Here is a 19,972-nt window from a genome sequence, read left to right as displayed (position 1 = left end):
GGGGGGGAGTGAGAGGGGAGATGGGGGTGCCAAACCCCATGCTGCCTGCACTTTTCCAGAGCATTCTACTGGCTTTCTGTAACTCCCAATAGCACCATGCAGAAACACGTAAGCCACACACTAAACTCCCAATTCTCTGGGACATTAAAGACATAAATTTAACCCAAGGTTCACACAACACCATCACTAACAACCAACAGTCACTACTGAGCTGGTTCTCTGTTTCTTCCTTTCATTAAGACGAGGTAACCATAGTCCTCGTTGGCCTGCGACGCCGCATCTTCCTCCTTGGCCTCCTGAGTGCTGGAGTTAGAGGTGCACAGCACCTGGCTGGGGGTCTACTCTTCCAGTTTAGGTACAAAAATCTTTCCATCTGGGGTCCACCTCGTGCCTCCAGCACACCTCAACAATGAGACTGACTTTAGGCAAAACGCTGAGTTTGTGCTTGGATACTCCAAGACTTACAGTTGAGGGGCATCTGACACCTCAAAGGTTCCACATGCACTAAGCTCTTCCGAGAGTGACATGGTGTCTGCCCCAGAGCAGGCACAGGTGGACAAGTGGCTGTGGCTCCTGTGGTGGACCCCCTCAGGCCTTGTGATCCTCCTGCCTCAGTCTCTGGAGCATCCAGAATTACTACCTTGCCCCTCTAGGCTTGGCATATCAATGGACTCAAAGGCTCAAAATTCCAGCCTCTTACTGATCAGATGATGCCCAGTAGGAGAAAGGGATTTGTGACACTTTGCACAAGCGGTGCATATACAGAGAGCTCAGTGAAACTGTCCAGGCAGAGGTAACCTGGCAGACAAATGGCTTAAAAAGACAAAGGTTGTCGAAACTGGCAGCTGAGCAAGAGACCCAAGACTCAGTATTTCCCATCAGAGAAACGGGCTATAAACCAGCTGTAGACTAGTGGCCTGGGAGAAATCTGCAGGATTACAGACCTGCATATCAGAACTCTATCAAGCCAGTCCCTGAAAGGTGCATGCACTGAGTGTCCCCCAAGGTGCATGCACTGAGTGCTCCCAGCAGAGCCTGCTGGGAACAACCTGGGTGCCTGTTGCCAACAGGACGAACAAACAAACACAGATCAATAAACACGGCCCAATCGTCCAAGAGGAAGACACAGACGGTCACATGATTAGACCAGACCATGACACTGGGCTTTACAGAACAGAAAACCAACCCAAGAAAGTCAGAAATGCAAGGTCCTCTCAGTGCCCAGGGGTCAGAGGGGCTGAGGTGTGGTACTGCTGGTCTCACCTGGCACTGGCAGCCTTTTCCTCACCACCATGGATGAACACACAGGCTCTGGCTCTCTTGCAACTACATTCCGTGCCAGGGACAGAGGCTACACACACCAAGGCTCCTGACGTGTCACCCACACCAAAGCCTGGCACTGACTCCAGACTCACACTTCATAAGACAGCTATGGGCCAACAGCCTGTGGGCAAGCTGCCTGCCTATCCTCACAGTTACCCCAGGACAAAGGGACAAGCTCACAGGTGACCTCAACGTCGAATGCCTGGGACCTGAGTGTCCTCCGATGGGCAGCCCGTTCCCCGCAGGCTTTGATAGGATATGGAACCTGCCCATACCTAGGGTTCTACCTATGTCTGACAGGGGTCTCCAAGCCACCCGCTGCAGGGCCCCTTGCTGGCCTCTGACTCTGCCCTGTCTGCTCAGCTTCCCAGAAGCAGCCAGGGTTACCAAATGAGAAGCAGCCAGCCCTCCCCTGCGCCCCCCACCCCCCATAAAAGGAGAGAGAGACAGTGAGATGGGCAGACACTCGGCAGGACTGTTCAGTACCCAAGTATGAGTTCAGATCCCAGAACCCACCTAAAAAGCTAGGCATGGTGGTTTGTCTCTGTAACCCCGGGTTGAGAGAGAATACAGAAGGATCCCTGGGCCCTCTGGCTGCCACCCTCAGCTCACTGCAGCAAATAAGGTAGAGAGGTTCAGGAAGACACCTGAGGTCATTTGGCCTGTGCTACCATACCATGACTCGTGCCTCTACCTGGGTCCAGGCCTCACTTGGCTTTGTCCCCTCCAGTTGCTTGGCCCCTTACCATACCCAGAAGAGTGTGTGTGTACATGCAAACATGTCAACCCCCTCAGGGCCTGAGCCCACTGCCTACATGTCTTCAAGCCCTCACCTGGTTGATCCAGTGACCTTTTCTGTCCCTCCTCCCTTCTCCTCTTCTCTTAGGCTTTCTTAATTTTTATTATATATATTTATTTGTATAGTGGGGCATGCATACTACAGTATGCTAGTAGAGGTTGAAGGACAACTTGGAAAAGTGATTTGTTTGTTTTTCCTTTCACCATGTGGATCCTAGGGATCAAACTTGGGTAGTCAGAGTTAGCAGCAAGCCCCTTTACCCACTGAGCCACCTCGCTGACCTCTCTGGGAGTTTCCTGATCATTTGCCTATATCTGCAACCTGTAGGGAACCTGGAGTTCCTTAAGCCAGCTCTATGAGGGGAGGAGGCAGTGGGGGTTGGGGGATCTTACCAATCCCCACGACAGATCACCACCACCCCCACTCTACACCCTTGCCTCCTCCCCTCACAGAGCTGGCTTAAGGAACTCCAGGTTCCCTGTCTGGGTCTCTGAGCTTTCCTAGATAACAACAAGCAGAGGTCTCACCCCACACTTTGTCAGAGCCCCACAATCCTCCAAACCCAGAAAACACCAAAGTCCCTCCATTAGGGCCAATCCACAGCCCCTTACCCCCTCAAGGGCCTGGGCTCCAATCTCCATTCCTGTCCCAGCTGCCACTGGGAGCAAACTGGAATCTAGGCACACCACCACTGTGAGTCCCACCCAAGTACCTACTTCCTGTGTTCCCACCTGGTTCCTTAGATCCTCTGAGAAGCAATCCCTACCTACATTGCTATATCACCAACTCTGAAGTTCCTTCCTCAGATCCAAGCATTACCTCTGCCAGCCAGAGAGCATCATACACTCTCTCCTGAGCATGCTCCAGGTGTAGGAAACAACTAAGGCCTGTTCAATCACGGTTCTCTATTTCCAGTCCACAGAAGTGGCTCAGGCTGGACATATGGCCTGCCCAGGTCAATGCAAACAGGCTGGGAATTCCCACAGGATCTTGTAGAGGGTGAAGCTATGTAAAGGCTAGACATGCAGGGCCTCCTAGAAGCAGCAGCCACAGAGGCTGGGGGAAGCCAACCCAGGAAACAGAGCAACAAGGTTAACAGCATGGAGCCTGGAGGTCAGGCTCCTAGATCCAGCGGTGCCTGAAGCCATGCACAGTGGCACTTGTGCTGCAGGAGCCATAACCTACAGCCGTGTTCTGGGTTGTCTGGAGCTGAGTCTCAGCTGTCTACATGCACCCCAGTTATCTCCCCTGAAGCTTCACCTTCTTCAAGGGGCCCAGACACTCAGCGAAGGTTAAGCTGATCCCCAACACTGTCTCTCACTTTCCATGACAACTGTCCTGGCTCAGCTGTTCCTCAGTCTCATGGGCTGAGGGCTGCAAGGTTTCTGCCCCTTCTTTCTCTCTTTCTACACTTGATACCCTCAGAGGCTCGTCCATGTGTTTGAGACCACTTCAATGACTGTCCTTACAAACCAAGGACTTAGGGAAAGGAGGAGATTCATGAGGAAAGAGGCCTCGGTGAACTTTTCCTGTTAGCTTTCATGTCTCTGGGCCTCGGTCTTCTCATCTGTGAAACAGAGAGCTTCACTTCACCACAGGGCAAAGGCCTCGCACACAGTGGTTGTTCCAGCTCCTCCTCAGTATGGACGTCTGCTGACCCCAAGCCCAGAGCGGCCAACAAGGCAACCTAGCAGTTTCACTGTGGGTGGACATAATTCCTTGGGGCTTTCAGGAACTTCTGGAGATGGACGTGGCTGTGCTCTGGCTGAGACAGGTAAGCGGCAGCAGAGCTACAGAGAGCTGTGACTTGGGAGAGCATTGCCCAAGAGGGAACTCCATGAAGATATCTGAGAGAGAGAGAGAGAGAAACACAGAAAGAGAAACAGAGACAGAGACAGAGAAAGATGGAGAAAGACAGAGACAGAGACACAGAGATAGAGACAAAGACAGAGATAGAGAGACAGAGAGACAGAGACACAGAGAGAGAGAGAGACAGACAGATACAGACAGACAGACAGAGACAGGGAGACCAGAGCGCCCAGATACAGTGCCCAGATACAGCTGTGCCTGAAGGTGGGTTGTACTTCCCCTTTCCCACAGCCAATACATTGCTTTTTTTTTAAACCTCATTATTGTGCATCAAGATGCCTCTAATCCCAGCCTGACTCAGGTGACAGGCACATAACAGACCTTCCCGACCTCAGCATCCACCCCATGTACCTACCTAAAGCCCCACTCGATCTTTAGACTTCCACATGACTAAGCCAACTCTATTTTGTCTTCTGTGGAGACTCCAGGTGAGGGCTGGGGTCGGCTCATCTCTCTCTCTTGCCTTAGGAGGTATACCTGTGCTCCACACAGGAAATGCACTCTAGAGTACATTTACAGGAAGCTCTGGGGTTACTTGGCACATTTTACCTACAATATCACCAGCCAACTTCCCCTTCCTCACGCCCCAGGGGGCGTGGCTTCAAGGCCAGCATTTCGTTGTTGTAAGGCTTTGCAGTGGCTTGTGGTCAAGAAGCGGACAGGACAGACCAGAACAAACGCAGGGTGGATTCATCTCCTCTGTGGTTCAGACAGGCAGCACTGGGCTTTAATCTCCTGGGGCTCTGGGGCTTGTTATTCCAGGGTGGTGGTGGCACTGGTGGGCAGGGGTGTCACAAGCATCAGACGGACTGGGCGTGTTGATACATACCTGAAATCCCAGTATGTGAAGACTGAGGAAAGAGGTTCAGGAGTTCAAGACCAGCCTGGGCTACATAGCAAAAATGAGGCTAACTTGGGCGACAAGACACACACACAGACACACACACACACAGACACACACACACACAGACACACACACCACACACAGACACACACACACACCACACACACATACATACACACATACATGACAGACTTAGTTCTGAGACAGCACCCACTGGGGCCATTTCCTGCCCGTCTAGTTCCCTCTCAGACTGTTGGCCCCTCCTCCCCTGTTCCTAGACAACAAAGACAAGTTAGACGGCTTCTTATGTTCCCAAAGTGTTCAGAACAAGAACACTTAACTAAGTCCCAGGAGGCACAGAGTAGATCTGGAGTGGGTGAGGGGTCTTCCCCTAAGGGCTGAGGGTCTAGGGTGTCTATGGGAAAGCTCTGGCCATTTCCAGACAGTCAAATGCCACCAGTCAGGGTCCCTTATCATTGCTAAGCCATCTATAGAATGAGAGACCCCACTCCTCGGGCACCATGAGACCACAATCTGTAATTGTCACATGAGCTGTCAAGCAGTCCCACTCAGAGTCCCCCTCCATCCAGCTGCCTGTGGGTCCTCAAGAGGTTCCAATGCCACTGAACACCCAGAAAAGGCAAGACTAATGTCCAGGGTGCCCTCGGTCAGAGCCTGGCAGGCTGGAGGACTCAAGCAAGAGTTGGTTAGAGATAGACCCAGCAATTGAGTCCGCCACAGCCTTCCTCCTGTATGCTCTCTGTCCTCACAGAGAGGTGGATACTCAGATCCCAGAGAAAACAAGAAGACAGTGGATAAGAACGGGGTGTCCTATGCTCAGAAATGTGCAGTGTCACCACACTCACCCTGCATGTGGGACAGTGACTGCCACAGCCTCCCTCAGGCTAGCAGCTGTGCATCCTGTGAGTCCTGGGCCCTGTGGCTGCACAGGAGGACAGGGCTGCAGCCAGAGTAAGAATCCAGGTTTGAATCCTGTGTCTTCTTCCTTCCCAGACAAATGGCCTAACCCCAGGCACCCTTCTGCTACCTGCAGCTGGGACAGTAAAAGCACCCAGAGGCAGAGGGCCACGGACTCCCAGAACATCCTCAACAGGTCACACAACGGGGGCTCAGCAAATGCCGCATGCACTTTGTGTGCACTGTGACTTTGGTGTATGTGCCTTCCTGCCCGTGCACTGATACCGGTGTTCCCAGGCCTTCCCCTGTTGCCCCCTCCAAAGTGACGATAGCACAGTGACCTTTGCACACCCAAGTGGGGCCACCCCAGACTGCTCCCCTGGAAGCCTCCTCCTCCTTCCCAGGACATCAGCACCTTCACTAGCCTCTTGGTGTCCACCCTTCTCCAAATCATATCAGTTCTTCACGGGGAAGAGACAAGGTCTGCACTGCTTGCTGTTGGGTGTCTGTTGCCCCAGGCAGGTCAACTGCATTGTGGGTGCCCTAGGTGAGGTCAGCTGCATTATGGGGTACCCTAGGTGGGGTCAGCTGCAATGTGGGGTACCCTAGGTGGGGTCAGCTGTATTGTGGGGTGTCCCAGGTGGGATCAGCTGCATTATGGGGTGCCCCAGGCAGGTCAGCTGCATTGTGGGTGCCCTAGGTGGGGGTAGCTGCAATGTGGGGTACCCTAGGTGGGGTCAGCTGCATTATAGGGTGCCCCAGATGGGGTCAGCTGCATTATGGGGTGCCCTAGGTGGGGTCAGCTGCATTATGGGGTGCCCCAGGTGGGGACAGCTGCATTATGGGGTGCCCTAGGTAGGGGTCAGCTGTATTATGGGGGTGCCCTAGGTGGGGTCAGCTGCATTATGGGGTGCCCCAGGCGAGGTCAGCTGCATTGTGGGATGCCTCAGGCAGGGTCAGCTGCATTACAAGGTCCCTCACAAAGCCCAGAGGGTCAAGGAGTAAGTAACATTATTCTTTTCTGAGGGTTGATACATCAACATGCCAGGATTGAGACACCCCCACCCCAAGCCACTGGGCACATCTGTGGTGGAATTTCTGGACCGGGTTAACTGAGTAGTCAAGACCTGAGTTTTACAGGCTGGGGTCCAGGAGTGAGTGAAAAGGAGAAAGCGGTGTGAGTAGTGTCCCTCAAACCTCACTCAATGTGACCAGCCACTTCACACTGCTCCACTGGGACATCACCAGCCAGACCCTCAAACTATGGCGAAAACAAATGTCAGGTGTCCTCTCATGGCAACGAGAGGGACTAAGACACCTTTCACAACCAAAGGCCACACCATGCCAAACTGCAAAACCTGAATTTAGAAATGGGCCCTGGATCTGGCCTAAGAGCTCCCACTCCCAGCAGGGTCCCACTCAACAGGAATGAGGAGGAGGGGTTCGTTCTCTGACATCACGCTAAGGAACTAGCTAAGGGTGATGTCCCCAGCAACCTTCATGGTGTCGGTGAAGACTGGAGGAGTCAGATGCCCAGGAAGTCATGGGTCAGATAAGGAGGCAGCAGGCAGAACGGAGAGCAAGAACAGGAATACCTGGCAAGTCAGGGCAGGTGACAAGACAGGAGACAGGAGAGACGCAGAGACCAGGGAGTCGGGGACCTCGTGAGCAGCAGCCGCCTCTGCAGAGGATGCGGTGGGGGCACCGAGGCACAGCTTGGCCCCATGGGAGCCTCCAGGAGCCTTCAGGACCAGTGTGCATCTCAGAGAGGAATAACCCATGAAAAAACGTTTAGCAGGAAGAGGGTGAGGGGCTGGGGTCTTCCATGGCCACTCCAGTGCCCACAGTGGCCCGGGTTCCCAGCAGCACCAGTGCAGCTCCTGAAGACTGGAAGCTGACTCCCTGCTGAACCATGGTTTTGGCTGCAGAGAGCAAGTCCAGCAAGGAGCATGTGGCCCGGATTCCCCAGGGTGGGGTTGGGTGGGGTTGTGAGTCCCCCTCCCAGGACAGCAGGGGAACCTGCACAGCCTGGCAGGCCTCCCACCCATGAGATGACCGTTCTCAATGCTCCGCTTTCCACTCCCCTCCCCCACTCTTTACTCTAACACTAGGCATGCTGTTTAGTCTTATGCCTCAGTTTCCCCCTGTAGGAAGAAAGGGCTTGGCCTCAGCTTTTAACACTTTTTTTTTCTCCCCAGACTCCAAACCCTTTATCCAGATAAGTGCTGGGTGTGGTGGCACATGCTTTTGGAGACAAAAGCGGGCGGATCTCTGTGAGTTAAGGCCAGCCAGAGATTTCCGTAGCAAGACACAGGACAGCCAGGACTAAACAGAGGAAACCCTGCCCCCACCAAAAAGGAGGAGGAGGAAGGAGGAGCCTCTGCTGCCACTGCAGCCACCCACCGTGGACCTACTATGTACTAGAGCAGAGAGGTAAAGGTGACACTGTGGCATCGTAGAATTGGATTTAAAAAGTACCTACTGTGCATGGATGTCAGGGGTTCTGAGGATTAGTAATCCCACACACTGAGTATTGGAGTCTCTCATACCAGAGTAGCCTTCCCCTCCCTCACCATCCCTATCGGGGGCCAACTGGGGTTTCCTCTTCCTCCCACAGCCCTGGGGCAGGAAGGAGGGGACCTGGAGTAGAGCCACATCAACATCCCCCATAGCTCCAAGAGAAGGGTCTGAACGGAACTGATGGCAGATGTAACCCGGGGTTGAAGGAAGTGGGAGAGGGGAAGGACTGTGCATGTGTGTGTGTGGGGGGGTGAGGGTTAGAGGAGAGGATGGGGTGGAGAAGAAGCCAGGGACAGAGCCGAAGAGAGGCAGGGCAGGAAACAGGGATGAGAGCTGGGGAGATAGATGAAGAAAACAACAAGCAACAGCAGTGGGGGCAGACGCTGAGATGAGGGAGCAGAGAGATGGCCAAGATGGAGACCAGGAGAGAGACTCATGGGCAGGCACAGGTAGAGACGGAGAGGGCCGGGGAGATGGCTCAGAAAAGAGGGCCGGGGAGATGGCTCAGAAGAGAAGGTGCTTGTTGTGCAAGCAAGAGGACCTGAATTTAAATCCCCAAGTCCCACATGACATCTACAATGTAGCATTTCGGTGTTGAGTGAAATGTCCCCTGAGGGTTGCTGCCTTTCCAGTCTGCTGGGAGTGGTGAGTGAGAGATACTTTCTCATAAACTAAGACGCAGAACACCCACCGTCCCTCTGAGGCCTCCTCATGCGTGTGGATGTACACACAGATGCACACTCACAGAGAGAGGGCGAGGGGGCGGGGGAGGGAGGAACATAGATACACTTGGGTAAAGAGATAGCAAGAGGTCAATTTCTGATGTCAGAGAGACACACATGGAGGAGACAGGACGGGGTGAAGACACTCACTCTGAGAAAGAAGGCTCTGGGTAGGCAGCCTGTGGGTTCCCCAGTCCGGTACCCAGAGTTATCTAAGGGAACTGAGGGACTGGAGAAGAGGAGCTGTGGCAGACAGAAAGAACTTCCCAGGGCACAGAGCCCCAGTGCCTGTGCTGGTCCTCAAGCTCCATGTTAAGGAGGGTTACCTTAACACTGGCTGCATCCAGAACCTTCTACTCTTGATTCTTTACTTATTAAGTAATTCAAGTCTTTTAAAAACAATTTCCTTCCTCCTATGTTCAGTTCCTGAAACTCTGAGACCGGGCACAATCCAGCCTGGTACTGGAGGCTTGCCTGTGACTTAACTCAAACTGCCTCCAATTTTAAAGCACATGTCCTGACCCCTGACCACACCCCCCACCTGATGCTCCCACAAACACACCAGGCCTCAGGCCTCACCTGCCAGCTCTCACAGGTTTCCCCCTGGAAAACCTGACCTTCTTCTTCCAGGACTTCTCCTTGACTACCCCATCTGTTCCACACCCACAAAGAGCCTGGCTCCCTGGCGGCTTTAGGTTGGCCTTGCTGCTCCCCATTGCACCCCTACCTCAACCCCACATCCCTTCATCACAGTCTCCAACTCCCACTGTGGCCTGCACACTTTTGCGAACTATTAAGGAGAAGGGATAGGGGCTGGAGAGGTGGCTCAGTGGTTAAGAGCACTGAACGCTCTTCCGAAGGTCCTGAGTTCAATTCCCAGCAACCACATGGTGGCTCACAACTATCTGTAATGACATCTGATGCCTTCTGGTGTGTCTGAAGACAGCTACAATGAACTCAAATAAATAAAGTAAATCTTAAAAAGAAGAAGAAGAAGGAAGAGGAAGAGGAAAAGGAGGAGGAGGAGGGATAAAGGCCCCCTACCTGCCTCAGACAGACAGAAAGCAACTCGAAGCAGCTCTGGGCTCTATGACAGCCTGCCAGGCTGACCACCCAAGCCACCTCAAACCACACAACCTGCTTTAACCTGGCTCCTCCCCATGGACTCTGGCCAGTACCCACAATAAAGAAGGAGCCCACAGCACTACCCATGATGGAACTGACCTAAGGAGAATCAACATTAAGAGCTAAGTGCAGAAGGCACACAGACAAGATCACCATCACTAGTATTTAGAGAACAAGGGCTGGTCAACTTTCCAAAGACCACTGTAGGAGTGCTGAGGTCCCACATCACTCTCCTAACTGCTCCAGACACCCTGACGTTCCAAGAGACTGGCAGAGGCCTGACCAGGCAGGGTTCCTTCATACATACCGCACTTTTTCTATACACACATTGGTGATAAGGTTCAATTGATAAAATAAGGCCAGCAGGAGATTAACAAGTTTGTGCTTTGGGGACATGACTGAGTAAAGTCAGATTACTTAAGCCTTCTGAAATACTGGCCACATCACAGCAGACAGTTAGGGAGTAACTAGTGGGCAGGCAGCATATACACTGTGGATACAGGAGACCAGCCAAGTCCCGGTCTGCAAGTTTTCATCACACCGCTTAGAACACCGCCTGTTTCTAGAAATTTCCACTTAATATTTCCAGCCCACTGAGTAATTGAAAACTGGAGAATAAAAGAGGGGAACTCTTGTACTCAGTTATGATGTAGCAGCCAGAGACGAGAGGTGGTCAGCGAGCACAGTGTGTTCCTGGCCTTGTATGACTGCACTCCTAGGATGAGGTATAGGGCAGGACCCAATACTTGGGTCTAGGTCATCACTGTTTCAAGTGTGCTCTTTAGAAAGCAGCATGGGGGCGGGGCGGGCACAGTGATGTCATGCACCCAACTTCCCAGGTCCCTAGAACAAGGGGCCCCCAGGGCCCCCGCTGCTTCTGCATCTGGCCACAGCCTCTTCCTAGGCAGCTGCAATGTGCCCTCGTGCCCTCAAGGCAGACAGAGCTACCGAGTGTTCAGTGTCTTCTGGGCCCAGCACAGCGATGACTGTGCACAACTGTACAGAGTTGCCTCTCTCCAGGCCCCATGTAGGCCAGCTGCCTCTAAACAGCCTACATCAAGCTCGCGTGGCTTCTGGTGACTGACATGTTGCCAGCCTCTGAGTTTGGGGAATACGAGGGCAGAGCAGGGGGAGAGGATGCTGTCCCCGCAGCCAGTGGTTCAGACTCCCACATCCCAGAACCTGCTGTTAGCCTGCTGAGACGTGGCTGAGCTGGGCTGCGGCTGGCCTCTGCTGGTTCACACGTAGGCTTAGCCAGATGTGAACCTGGGAGAAGGTTCTCTGTGACTTGGGGATTGTGAGCTGTTCCACAGACATCTGAGGACCATGTGAGGGCAGCAGAACCAGGATGCACTTGAAGAACATCAAGGAAGATAAAGTAGACTGAGAAGGTGCTAGGCAATAGGGATGGTTCTGAAACACAAGGAAGGCCCTTGGCCGCCCTCAAAACCCTAAAGCTTTTTCTATACCAGGTGAGACTCCTGGGGCCAGTCCTGAGAATAGCACTGGGGCCAGGTGGGGGCCATAGGGAGCAGGACAGCCCAGGACACCTGACTGAGCCTCGGGAGCTCAGTTTGGAACTGTAAGTTTCTTCTACAAATGTCTGAATGCCAGTTCAATTAAAACCAGAATAGCAGCCAGGCTCAGTGACACAGGCCTGTTGTCCTAACTCCTAGGAGGCTGAAGCAGGAAGATTGAAAGTTCAAAGCCAGCCTGGACTACAGAGAGAGTTCAAGGCCAGCTTAGGCAACTTAGTAAGACCTCATCTCAAAAGGAACCAGGAGTAGACTTCCGTTGTAGTTCAATGGAGAGACCCTGCCCAACATACATAGGATCCTAGGTTCAATTCCCATAACTATAAAGCCAACTGGTCAACCTAGAAAAGCCACATCGCCAGGGAGCTAAACAAAACCCGCAGGCAGTGAACCCCTCTTTTAGTAGGAAGAACAGGCCCAGAGGGGGAAGTGCCTTGCCCAATATCACAGCCATTTGGAGGGAGCTGGGGCTAATAAGCCTCCAGGAATTCACAAGGCGGGAAGGCCCTGCTTCTGTCCACCCTGCCACTCAGGAGGAAGTAAGATAGACGGATACAAATGTGCACACGAGTGGCTAATACTTGTAACCGCTGAGCCCAGGGGCTCACGTGCCAGGCCTTACAAAGGGAAACGAGAGAGGAAGGTCGGTAAACGACGAGAACAGCCTTGGCCTCAAATCTGTCTCCAAGCTGGCAGATGGATGACCCTGTAGTCCCTGCAGCAGCAACCACTGGGGCCTCTGTACTCTGCGCCTCCTCTGCTGTCAGGAGAACTCAGTTAAGAGCTGTAAGCATCTAGGCCAATGGCTGGCACTCAGCGGGCCCTGTAGGTTCAGCCAGGTTTGTAATCACTGAGGTTTGCAAAGGGCAGACTCTGGACTGTGGATGACATCATCCCCCTCCGATCCCCAGGAGGTAGCAGCCACTTGTATTCTGCTCTGCAAACTCAGCCCAGGGGTATCGAGCAGCAACAGCTCCAGGCCTGGCTTCCAAGTGGAGCCGTGATACTAAGAGAGGCAGTGCCAGCTCTCTGACCTTGCCATCTTTCTGCCACAAACGAGCCTAGGTCAAGAGCCTGGCAAATGTGAGCATCCACTTGGCAGCCGGGCCACCAGCTGCCATCTCCTCAGCAGTAATGTCTGTGCCCCCTTGTCCTCCACTGCAATTTCTGGGGCTTGGCCCAGCCCTCCAGCTATTTCAAATGACTCATGCCCACAATTCCTCCTCAGCCCGCAGCTTGGGATGGGGGAGAGGGGCATCCCAGACCTCTGTGGTATGTCTGGCGCTGGGCTGCTGATGGCCCACTGTAGCACAGCACCTCACAGGCAGCAGGACAAACATGGTACAGGGCAAGTACAGACTGCTGCTCAGGGGAACTTCTGCAAGGCCACTTGGTAAGTCAGAGCCACCCAGACCATACCTGAGCTCTAGAAAAGACACGTATGAAGCCACACGACCCACAGTCTAGCTATAAATACACCCACAATGCCCTGGCAGCTTTCTGGAGCTCAAGATACCACCATATTGAGCTCTGGGGATGTACGTCCATTCTCCAGCAGAGACACAAGGCCCAGAGAGCTCCCTTTCGTTCTAGACTGCTTTCTTTACCAAGGAACTTGTGAGAATGGTGGAGCTACACCCAGTGCCTGGGACTCTCCTGCCCCTGTTCTGTCACCAGCCACAGCCAGGTAACACCAAGCTGGAGCAGGGGACCAGGAACTGCAGGGCAATGCTGTTTAAATTCTGCAACAGGTAACTACTAGAAGCCTGGACTGACGTTCAGAAATCAGACTCCCTTCGAGAATGTAGCTCAAGGCTATGGAAATAGTTCACTGGGTAAGAGATCATGCTAGGCTAGCCTGTGGACCAGAGACTGGGTCTCCAGCATACCTGGAAAAGGCTGGGTGTGGAGGTACACACCTTTGATTCCAGCAGTTAGAAGGCAGATGGATATCTGTCAGATGCAGGCCAGCCAAGGCCTTGTTATTTAAAAAAAAAAAAAAAAAAAAAAAGGTCTGGGCTCAGCAGCATGCTCCTGCAATCCCAGAGTTGGAGTTATAAATCAGGAGAGTCCCAGAGGCTCCTTGGCCAGCCAGTCTAGGCAAAATGGCAAGTTCTGGGTTAAGTGAGAGACTGTGCCCCAAAAAGCAAGATGAAGCTAGACAGAGAAAGACATCCTACATCAACCGCTGCCCTGCCCAGACCCTACATGTGCATAGACACACACCACGCACAATAACTATAAAAGGAATGCAGTTCTATTGGCAGAGCGCTCTCCTAGCATGCCGGAGGCCCTGAGTTCCACCCCAGCACTAAATACAGGTGTCACAAAGAATACCTGAATAAGCATTCAGGAAGTGGAAGCAGAAGGATCAGAAGTTAAAGGTCATCTTCAGTTCCATAGTGAAGTGAAGGCCAGCCCAAGTCACAGGAGACCCTGTCTCTACGTACACGCGCGCATGTGCGCGCGCACACACACAGACACACACATGTGTATATACACACACACACGTATGCATACACACACACACACGCATGTGTACACACACACCACACACATGCACAAGCATGGTACACACACACACATGCGTACACACACACGCATGGTACACACACATGCATGCGTATACACACACACACACACACACACACACACACACACACACACACGCACGCGCGTGCGCGCACCCCTCTACCTCCCTTACAGCTGGAAGCACACTGAATGTCTCTTTTGTAAGCTCACCTCACCCAGCACAGGAAGAGGGTGGGCAGGTCCAGGCCCCAACACCAGCAGGTACTGAGGCTGTCAACCACAAATCTGCTCACCACTGCTCCTTCCTTACTCGCAGGTCCCAGGAACCGCCCGGATGACCCACAGGGTACCCCTCAGTGCATTAATGAACTAGGAAATCATTTATAACAAATGCATTGAACCAAAGAGAATTCTGACTGCTTCAGAAGAGACTAAACATATTCAGGATTATGGGAACCCTCAAGCTCAGGCAAGTGGCACAAGTACTTCAGAGCTGAAACCGGAGAGTCTGGGGTTCAAGGTCAGCTTGGGATACATGAGTCTTGGTCACAAACATCATCATAACCATCACATACCAGAGGCAGTAAAGTGGTAAGGCACTTTGGGAGTTTGGCAGCTCCTCAATAGGTTAAACTTTAAAGGGATCTTTAAAGGGACCCCAGCCCTAAGGTTAAGTATTAGGCAAAACTGAAAAAAAAAAAAAGAAAAGAAAATACATGTGTGTGTATTCCCAGCAGCAATACTAATCACAGCCATAAAGGAACATCAACCCACACTAGGAAATACTATGTACACGAGGAACGAGGAACCATACACAGAACTATCCAGAGCAGAGAGATCCATAGACAGTTAAGTGTAGATGGGCCTAGGGCCTGGGGAAAGAGGTTTGGGAGTTGAGAGTTAGTGACTGCTGCTTTGGGGGATGTACAAATGTTCTAAAAGTAGATAACGGCGATCAGTGTGTAACGTGAGCATCCTAAAACCCACCACCTAAAGTTTACTTCCAAAGGATGAGTTGTATGGTTAGTGGATCAGACCTTCAGAAAAACTGTACAAAATCCTCAGTTACGGTTTTTAAAACAAGATATAGTAAATGGATGAGCCCTAGCCGAGGCGAGGCGGGTACAGCGGTTTACAAATAACTTAAAAGCTTCTTCAGAGTAACGAAACAAACCCAGTTCTGCATGCCCGGAAACAGAGGCTGGAGAAAGGGCATGTCCCCAATACTAAGCCGGAGCCTCTCAGCCCGATCTGCCCCAATGCAGAAGCTGGGCCTAACTAACCATCGGGCAACCCTGCTAGGATGAAAGAAACAAGGAGTGGGAAGGGAGAGAAACAGTGCGGACACCGGGAAAAGAGGGTACAGGGGCAGCCACCTCTGGGGTGGGGGGGGGTGAGGGTTACCCGCGCGCCCGTGCGCGCACGGAGCCCCACGGGAGAGTTTCTGCTCCGTCCTGGCTGCGAGTCCTAGCGGCCGGGCACGTGACCTCCCAGGACTCAGTTTCCCCACGTGTGAGGCAGGAAGCAAGCAAACGGGGCAGAGCGAGAGGTCCACGCGTTCGAAGAACCACCGTGGGCCGCGACCTCCGCAAGTTAACTTCCCCGCGGCGCCGCGCGGGTGGGGCTCCAGGCCCCGCGTGTTCTCCCGCGGCGACCAGGCCTGTCCACGCCGCCCACCGTCCCGACCGTGCCACACAGCTCTGACCCGGTACTGGCCGAGGCCGCTGCCACCTACCGTGCCCAAATCGGCGCCCGCGCAGACTCCGGCTCCCTGCCGGCCGCCAGGGAGGCGCCGCGAGGGGCGGGGCCGCGTGTCGTGACGCAAGGGGAGGAGCCACTTGTGATTACGCCCCTGTCGCCTATCGCTTGACCACGCCCCCTACAGCCTATCGCTTGAGCCTTGCCGGAGGACTCTAGGCTTGCCTGGAGGGTTGTGAGGCGGGACCCAGATAGGCCCTGCCCACGCACGGCCTCGGCCACGCCCCCTCCCCTAGCTTCCCCTCTAGCGCCGTGACGCAAGGGGTGTGGCCGAGAGAGCCCGCCCCTTCCCGCGTTGCCCCGCCCTTGTCTCCTCCCCGGGGCGGAGCTCCGCCGCTTAGGGCTTGCTGCTCTGGCTCCTTTAACTACGCAGGGCGTTTCTCCTCCTGCACAGCATCCACGCGGGCGCAGCCACCAGGCTTGCGTTCAGACGCTGAGCAGGCTAGTTGTCTTTCAGCGCAGGGGTGTGCACTGTAGGTACAGGACTGCGTCCCAGAGAGGAGCCAGCCCAAGGTGTGCAGAGGGTGAGGCTAGCCTCTCACTGCGTCCTCTAAAGCTGCTGTTTATGCCGAGTATGTGTGTGTGTGTGTGTGTGTGTGTGTGTGTGTGTTACCAGTTTAAAATACATTAGATGGCTCGTTTGGTAAAGACACTTGCAATCCTCGAAACCCATGCAGAGATAGAAGAGTAAAGCCGACTCCACAAAGTTATCTCCGATCTCCACACGTGTGCCTTGGCACACACAGTAATAAAGATAAATAAGTGCTGAAAACAAAATTCTAGTGTTTGCAAGATGGCTTAGTGGGTGAGAGCACCTGCCTCCAATACTGACGACCTGAGTTCGATGAGAAAACTACATCATGAAAGGACGCAGTCTCCCACCCCCAAAAAAACAAGTTGTCCTTTGACCTCCCAGGGTGCTATGAAACTATCCCCCAAACTAAATGCACAAAACTACATGTAATGCATTTTTATACTAGTTACAACTAACACAAATGTATATACAAGCCAGACAAGGCAAAGCACACAGATATGTGTTTGCCATTCATTCATGTATTCCATAAAACTGCCTGCCCTGTGGGAGATGCTGGGCTGACAAAGTCCCTGCCTTAGTGAAGCCAGTTACCGAGAATGAAACCAAGCGGCACAGCATTTACTGAGTGCATATTTGAGACTTTGTGTGACTAATGACACAGCTCTGGGAGTTTTATACTATTTATGGGTGAAGAAAGATCAAAGAAGGAGGCCCATCTGAAGGGGACTTCTGCTCCGATGAGAGCTCTCTCTGGGCTTTATGATTCCACAAGTAAGCTGGATTCCCCCCAACAAGGCTTCATAGCAATGTCTAGAACTGGCCAGGCAGGAGTAGGTTCCAAAACTGGTCCAGGGAGGAAAACTGGAGTGTTTACCTCATGACCCGAAGCACAGGCAGGGTGGCGTGTGCGACTGACTAGTCAGTCACAGCAGAGACTGGGGCGGCAGGAGCAGGATCCAGTAAGGAGGAGATCAGCCTGGAGCCTCGAGTGAAGACAGGTAGGCAGGATGTGGCGAAAGGGCAGGATGCAGACCGGCTCCTGTGCACCAAGGAAAGGCATCTATCTCCACAGGGCCCTGCTGATATGGAGACAGGGAACGAGTTCATCAGGAAGGATGTGGCTAGCTGTGGCTTCTTTCTGGAGAGACCGCTCTGGGTGCTTTAGGGAGGAGCAAGCAGGGTAAGGGCTTTGGCTCATCCCTGGGGTAGTTAAGCATCCCAGAGTAGCAAAGGATGCAGAGGAAGGATTCTGCTTCCAGAGATGCTAGGAAGACAGGAGAGGTAGATCTGAGTGGATGGCTGGAGAGAGCATTCTCTCAGTCACCCAGGTAAGCAAACACTTGAAGATCTTAATCTGTCACCTCCACCTCCTGGAGCGATAGAATGTCCTCGTGCCCCTCCTCCCACACCCCTTGTGAATCAGCCTAGGCATCTAATGTGACTTTGAAGGCAGATGGGGGAACCATCACTGTCCCTGGGCTGGGACCTTCCGGGATGGGCATCTCCTTCATCGGCCCTCCAACCTGCTTCCTAAAGCAGGTTCACAAAGCATGGCACTTAGGGAGTCTCCAGAGGATGTCTGCCAAAACACGGGATAGAGATGTAGCACCAAGCACACAATTCTAAACTCGTCCTAGCACCGCCCCTCCCCCGCTCCACCACCCAACCCATGCCCCAGGCTATGCCTTCTTCAGGTTCTTGCTGTACCTAGAGTTGTTCAGAAGAACATCCAGGGGCTGGGGATGTGACTGAGTGGTAGAGCCAGATGGACACTCTCGGGGCCCTAGAGTCCATCCCCAGAAGCACCTGGTTTGCTCTTTTTTTTTTTTTTTTAGTAATTTCCATTGCTTGCTCACTCTTTCCTATTGGAAAGAGTTTCAAGGTTTCTTATCATCACACCCATTCTACAGATGAGGAAAACAGAGGCTCGATCTGGAAATATGGTTTGAAGTCTCCAGCTGCCTGTTCGTACTAATGTAAATTCAGGTCTCTCTCACCCTCCCAGTACTCTGGCAGCAGCAGGTAGTTGGTTCCTTCTCTGTCAAGAAGTTTGTGGGGTTACCATTTCTTTCTGGATGGTCAAGCTTCAGGAAACACCCTTTGATCTCTGACGACTGGCTGCCATGGCAACATGGCTCCAAACAAGGTGCTCATCTCATCTCTGATTTTGTCCTCTCTCTCTTTCTCTCTCTCTCTCTTTCTCTCTCTCTCTCTCTCTCTCTCTCTCTCTCTCTCTGTGTGTGTGTGTGTGTGTGTGTGTGTGTGTGTGTGTGTGTGCGTGTATGTCCCAGAGCAACCTGAAGTGTTATGTTCTGGAATCCTAGTGACCTCCTTTGAAACAAGGTGTCTCATTGGTCAGAAGCTACCAGCATAGTCTACCACACCCACACTTTTCCGTGGGTTTTGGGCACTGAGCTCAAGTCTGCATGCCTCAGTGCATGTGCTCTGGTGACTGGTCTGTCTCCCCAGCTCTTTATATATAGTTTTGAAGCAGTCTTACTATACAGCATAGGTTGGTCTTGAACTCATGGCCATTATGCCTCCATTTCCCAAGAGCTAGGATTAGACACCCACCGTCATCACGAGCCTTAGATGCTCACCTCTTCAGAGCCTCTCTGGACACCCTGGAACCATGTCTTCTCCCTTTAACTCAGTTGCTTCATGCCCTTCGGCATCTGATGCTGACTGGGTTGTGGTCAGTGACCCTGAGCACTTCCTGGGTTAGTCCTTTCTACTCGGCGAGTAACCCATGTACGAAAGCCTGAAAGATGGGGCTCACCCCTGTCAACATGGACATAGTGCTCCATTAGAGAGGCACTTTGTCTTCCCAAATACTTGGACCAAAGATTCAAGATCTTGGATCTAGTAGGGGATGGGGGCTCAGCTGAATTGCAGTTGTAGGGCCGGTGTGAGGCCCAGGATTCCAGGCTTCTGGAGAAGCTTCCAGAAAGCTGGGCCTTGTGACCAGCTGCTGCTTTCCTTCAGCATCACTCCTAAGTCATGTTTTGAGTTGTGGTTGAAACTGGGTTTCGGTTTCAGAACACGTAGTGGTTTCTCACGATGGTGCTCAGAAGTTCTTCCCCCAGGTGGTCAGCTCCTCACATTTCCAGGACAGGCTGGAGTCAGGACCCAGGGCAGGGCTGATGAGTTCAGCCTGTGGCTCACCCTATCTCCTCACCCTGGCCGAGTTGAGTTTGCTTTCCCTCTGCAGTGTTTATTTTGCTTAGAGTCTTCTGTATGCTTTGTTTTTCTTGGAGATTGTCTTACGTGCTCGTAAATTTGCTAGCCAAAAAATAATTTAAAAAGAAACACTGACTGTTAATCCCTCCTGGGTTTTCGTGTTTGTTTGGGCAAGTATATGGATCTAATCTCAAGGATGCTAATTTGCCCAATTTTTTCACCTGTCTGTACCCTGGAGAAAATATGGATATCACTGAGCTAAGAACAACTAAGAAGGAGTTTGAAAATTAATCAAGCTGCTGAATACCAACT

General features: G+C 52.7%; 1 protein-coding gene across 2 annotated transcripts in view; it reads right to left on the bottom strand.

The window, feature by feature from the left end:
* Tpst2 (tyrosylprotein sulfotransferase 2) overlaps positions 1 to 16,010 on the bottom strand; it is a 39,588-nt gene extending 23,578 nt beyond the window's left edge. The window contains exon 1 of one of the 2 annotated variants that reach the window (XM_031337402.1): positions 15,923 to 16,010. The gene's annotated coding sequence lies outside the window, so the exon portion shown is untranslated. The remainder of the gene's footprint in view (positions 1 to 15,922) is intronic. The other variant, XM_031337403.1, reaches the window with a different exon arrangement.
* Between the last annotated feature and the right edge of the window lie 3,962 nt (positions 16,011 to 19,972).

This window comes from Mastomys coucha, unplaced genomic scaffold (genome assembly GCF_008632895.1).
Source record: "Mastomys coucha isolate ucsf_1 unplaced genomic scaffold, UCSF_Mcou_1 pScaffold22, whole genome shotgun sequence".
NCBI classification, from domain to species: Eukaryota; Metazoa; Chordata; class Mammalia; order Rodentia; family Muridae; genus Mastomys; species Mastomys coucha.
Note: the sequence above shows the minus strand (reverse complement) of the source record. Positions and strands in the feature narration are given on the sequence as shown.